Source organism: Ctenopharyngodon idella, chromosome 14 (genome assembly GCF_019924925.1).
Source record: "Ctenopharyngodon idella isolate HZGC_01 chromosome 14, HZGC01, whole genome shotgun sequence".
In the NCBI taxonomy this organism is placed as follows: domain Eukaryota; kingdom Metazoa; phylum Chordata; class Actinopteri; order Cypriniformes; family Xenocyprididae; genus Ctenopharyngodon; species Ctenopharyngodon idella.
The window spans coordinates 9193033-9199032 of NC_067233.1; positions in this window are offsets into that span (position 1 = coordinate 9193033).

Here is a 6000-nt window from a genome sequence, read left to right on the forward strand (position 1 = left end):
AGTAGGTGATATTGTATTGTAATTTGATCTCTGTTGAAGAGTTTTACGTAATGTTTCAGTGTCATTCTTGGGACTGTGTGCCTTTTGACTTTGTAGAGGTTTATGACATGAATGTAGTTTAGGTTTGTCCAACATCAGGAAATTTCTCTTTCCATGTTTCATAAATTCCTGTCAACAAAGTTCCCACACCTTGTTAAACCCTGCACATTTATAATATCTGGGATAGAGTTTATTCTTTGAATATGTCCCTAGAGCTTCTCTTAACAACAGCAGCAAGAAGTGGTGGCCTGAAGGGGAATTACTCATCAAGATATTGGAGTGAAAACCCTCGTAGAGCCGTGGAGCCTTAAAACGAGCGTGTGGAAATTTCCCTGAACATGGAACTACCCTGCCCTTAACGTCTGCACTGCTCTCTTGGGTGGAGCAGGTGCTGTGAGTTTCTCTGACGCAGGATGGAAACAGGTTTTAGGGTGCCTGTCTCTAAGCCAGCCTCTCCAAGATGGAATTGGGTGGAGTGTGAGCAACACCGATGGCACCGTTTTAGGGACATGTCAACCCTGAGGAAAATGTCAGAGATTATTCTTTCAACTTATATTAAGTTGTATTAAACCCAAACTCATGAGTATCTATTTTATTAGGAAACACATGATTTTCAGAAAAAAAAGTAATGAAGATCCCCCCTAAATCCCAACTGTAAACCTAACCATCAGTGGAGTGTAAGTATATCATATGAAATTGGATTGTCTAAATTGGCTACCAATTCACTAAAACATAGTTACAAATGGCCCTGGGAGTGTTGGTTTTATTGAATGATTTGTTTTATTGATTTATCTGTTGTTGGTTTTTATTTATCTACTTTGTCTCAGATGCTCTCCTAAAATTCCTTCAGAGAAATAAAATGGCTGCACATGAGAGAACTTTTGACATACAGTTAGAGTATAGAGTAAACTGTTCTGGGTGTGTGTTCACGATGTGTGTGTGTGTTCAATACTCACTGCTGTGTGTGTGCACGAATGGGTGAAATGCAGAGCACAATTTCTGAGTATGGGACACCATACTTGGCTACATGTCATGTCGCTTTCTTTCACTTTCTTTCTTTCTCTTAAAAAACATCTCAATTTGCTCATTTGAAGAAGCACTTGAGATATTAAAGGGTTAGTTCACCCAAAAATGAAAATTCAGTCATTAATTGCTCACCCTTATGTCGTTCCACACCCGTAAGACCTTTGTTCATCTTCAGAACACAAATTAAGATATTTTTCATAAAATCCAATGGCTCAGTGAGGCCTCCATTGCCAGCAAGAAAATTAACACTTTCAGATGCGCAGAAAGCTACTAAAGACATATTTAAAACAGTTCATGTGACTACAGTGGTTCAACCTTAATGTTATGAAGCGACGAGAATACTTTCTGTGCGGCAAAAAAACAAAATAACGACTTTATTCAACAATATCTAGTGATGGGCGATTTCAAAACACTGCTTCATGAAGCTTCGAAACTTTACAAATCTTTTGTTTCGAATCAGTGGTTCAGAGCGCGTATCAAACTGCCAAAGTTACGCCCCCCAGTGGTGAACCATTGAAATTTCGAAACACTTATGAAGTAACGAAGCCTCGTCTACTGAAATCAAATGACTTTGGCAGTTTTATACGCTCTCCAAACCACTGATACGAAACAAAGATTTGTAAAGCTTCGAAGCTTCATGAAGCAGTGTTTTGAAATCGCCCATCACTAGATATTGTTGAATAAAGTCGTTATTTTGTTTTTTTGCCGCACAGAAAGTATTCTCGTCACTTCATAACATTAAGGTTGAACCACTGTAGTCACATGAACTGTTTTAAATATGTCTTTAGTACCTTTCTGGGCATTGAAAGTGTTAATTATCTTGCTGTCAATGCAGGCCTCACTGAGCCATTGGATTTTATGAAAAATATCTTAATTTGTGTTTAGAAGATGAAGGAAGGTCTTACGAGTGTGGAACGATATGAGGGTGAGTAATTAATGACATAATTATCATTTTTGGGTGAACTAACCCTTTAAACATCTCATTAGGGATTTTTATTTCTTATGGAAACTTTTTGAACCAGATCTTTATATATTTTTGTAAATATGGAAGGAGAACGTATTGATGAGTGATGTGCATATGTGCAATAACAGTGAAAGCAGTTGGGAAAGTCGAGACAATACGTGGGGTATGAGATTATGGAGTTGGGGGCAGGGTTGTGAAATGGGAGATTAGGCCTCTCATCTAGGCCACAGATATTGATTAGTGTAGGTTGGGAAGAAACAGAGATTGACAGATGAACAATGGTCTTATATCTGCGTGATGACTACTTGTCATGTCTGTAATGTCAGGGGTTTTGAGGAGGCTTGGACAGTAGATACATTAGTCCAACTCGCCAGACTCAATTCCTCTCTCTTTTATCCTCTGTTATTGGTGAATGTCTTCACTCAGGTGAACATCTTGTAGAAGTTCTCCATGCACATGGAAATAAGGCCCCACACAGAAGTGCCTCACTTGTTTATTGATTAGTTGCCATTGTCGTTTAGCCAGTTCTCTGAGAGATGTGCATTTGTGGGCCAAAGGCTCATATTAGGGCATGTCTGGAGGGGTGTAAAAATGTTACGTGTTTCCTTTTTATTGTCCCACTCTAGTTTCTTTCACTTCAATTTCAGTAGGTGAGATGTTTCAATCAATAAAACAATGATAATGAGCCCCAATATTTTGTCACCCTCATTTTCAAACTTTTTCAGTCCAAAACAGCATAAGACCCCATTTACATTTACTTCTTTATTGTTTCGCAGAGGAATAGAATTCATACAGTTTTGGAACACAAGAGTGAAAAATGACATTTTTTCTTTTTTTTTGAGAAAACTATCCCTTCGATTCTATAGACGTGAAACACAATAGCATTAGGAATTCCATTTAGACCATAACAGAAGACATATGTATTTGTTTTGGTGTTTCATGTCATAGTCAGTCACCCAGTATTGTGTCTTGCTTTTAAGTATGGTACTCTTTGGGTCTCCCCTATGTTTAGTCTTTAGTGTCTCAGTCACAATTGCATAATATGATATATTTTGAAATGCTTTAAAGACACTCGCATACATCAACAGCCTTATTATTTTGTCCACTCCAGCCTGTCACTCACAGCAGCACTCCAGGGTCTATTAGCATGTGAGTGAGCTTGTAGAAAGATCAGTAGCTGGTGTGACTAGCTACTTGCAAGGGTGAGAAGGAACATCAGCTAATGAGCAGAAGCCAAAGATAACAGAAAATAAACAAAACGCGGCGTTAAAGCGCAGAATCCCAGCTTTTTTCCCTCTCTTTGGCCCTCTTTCATCTCATTGAGCGTTGTGTATGCCGACGTTGACTGCGCCTATACAGGTCCCGCTTGTCAAAATAGTATTACCGTGGTTTTAAAGCTAATTAAAATGTCCTGTTTCGTGGGAAACCAGTCTTGGCTTTTAACTGTGGGTAAAGGTGATATCCTTTTCACCAGTGCCTTGAAAATGTGTTATATAGGTCAAATGAGACGTAAACCTTTTTTTTTTGTGCACTTTGTTCTCCAAGTCGAATCCAAAAAGTTCATTCGCATCCCTCTCTCCAAACCCCCGGCAAATATCACACCTCGGATGCATAAACATGCCTGAGCTCCACACATCAAGCCACGCAGGGGGCCTGGCCGGCTATAGAGCTGCACTGTGACACCAATCAGGAATGATGGCAGCCCCCTTTGTCATGCTAACAGGAATTGCCTCTTCTCTTATTCAAATGCTCTCCTTCTCTTTCTCCCTCCCTTCATCCCTCTCTCCTTTTCTCCCTCCTCATGGGCCATGTAAATCCATACTTGGAGAGTTTGAAAAAGAAGGAGAGCGAACGAGAGAGGGAGTGAGAACTCCCTGTCCCCAGAAGCGTTGATCGGTGGGCCTCTCTCCTGGGGGTCAGCGTGGCTCTCGCAGCGCCGAGCTGTTTCCATGCCCAGCCGAGCGCATTTCATATTCAAATGCTCCAATCAGGCCTGTGACCCACGGGGGGCTTTTTTACAGCCCGGGCCTTGGGTCAGCGGGTCAAGATGGTGATTTAATAGCTAGGGCGATGGGAGAAAAAAGGGAAAGGAGTGATTTAGTGACTGAATGAGTCATAAAAAAGCATTTTTCTTAAGTTGTCATGTAAATGCAAGTAGTCTGCATCAGTTTGGCGCTTTTCCTTTCTTTCCTCACCTGGCTTAGGCACCTGTTTGTGCCGTTTAGACTAGAATCCTGTCTTAAGATGTGTCAGAGTGACAGTATGAAAATCAAAGGTTTAAGGTCCTATCTGTGGTGTGGTGTGGTGTGTTATGGGGCAATCTTACCTGAGCATCTTGTTATTCATGTCTCGACAGGTGTGTTCGCTGGCAAATTACATAGAGCTGGTATGTGTAGGCTGGCTGTCATGTACTAATTATTCTGGAGACTGTCTTTGCATGTGAAAACTCAATAAAATTGATGTTTAGTTGTCCTTATTTAGTACACCACTGACATGTGATGGTTTGCCCTTTGGCACGTACTGTGGACACCTGTGGAAGATACAGATAAAGCAGTTCTAGTTTTAACACATTATTGAAATATACCAAAATGATCTATAGATTAATTCACCAAGTAAATTATGTGTATTTCTTTTCAGTACAGACAGAAACATGTAAATACCTGCAAAACTGAATGAATCAGAAACAATGCAAAATTGTTCATAGTCAAAAAATGAGAAGGAATTTGAATGATTTTATTTTTAAATTCTTATAATTATTTTTAATTAATTTAAACTATTTGAAGTTTTTCCCATCAAAGTGAACTAAAATAATTATTTGTATTAATTTATTATGTAATTATATATAATTATTTGTATGTGTGTGTGTATATGTATGTTATATAACACCATATATATATCTTGTCATGTAACAGCAGGTTATATAACACCAAGCAGGACCTGTATAGGCACAGTCAGCATCAGCATACACATTTAATTTATATATACATAGTCGTTGCTTTGTTATGTGAAAGAATGTCTGGAAAAATTAATTTCATTGATGTCATTGGGCGTAACCAATATAAAGGGACCATTTTGGATCAAGTCATGCGTTCAATATCATGGATGTGACATAATTCAGACACCTGCACAGGACCACATGATCGTGAAGCAAAGTTACTAACTCTCGCTTAACTATTTGAAAAATTCATGTTTTCACTTGCTCATGCACATGTCCCGAAACATCAGGTCATTTGGTACAACCACTGTAAAACATGGAAAATGTTGTAAACTTGTATTAAATATATAATGTTTGTCCTTTTGCCAGCTAGCTAGGAAGCTATCAGCCTGTTAGCATTGTTTGAAAATATCGTCATTTGGTGTAACCAAAAGTGTCATTCAGTAAAACCAAAATTTTTGTCCATCTTGTAAAAAATGACAAAAGTAGTGTTAATTGATTATAAAAACCACAATCTCATTGTTAACACTTAATAAAACTTCAAAATTAATTATGTCTCCATTATGTTTTTTTTTTTTACACTCTTAAAAACCTTATTCGTCAATGACCATTATATATGGATGCATATACACATACATTATATATATATATATATATATATATATATATATATATATATATGTATATATGTATATGTATATGTATATATATATATATATATATATGTATATATATATATACACACACACACATACACACACATACACACACACACACACACACATATATATATATATATATATATATATATATATACTTATATCCACAACATGGAGGCAAAGAACCGCCCAACGTGGAGTAGAGGCAAATTTATTATCCTGTAATCGAAAACAAAGTGCCTCTCGGTTTTCCTTAATCTTCTCTCTGTAATATGCAAAGGCCTGATGGTGATGGGTGTTTAGACGTCTCTTGATTGGGAGTCGTTAGTATTTAGTCCGTTGAAATGTAAAAAAGGCCTGTGTGTGAGAGGCACTGT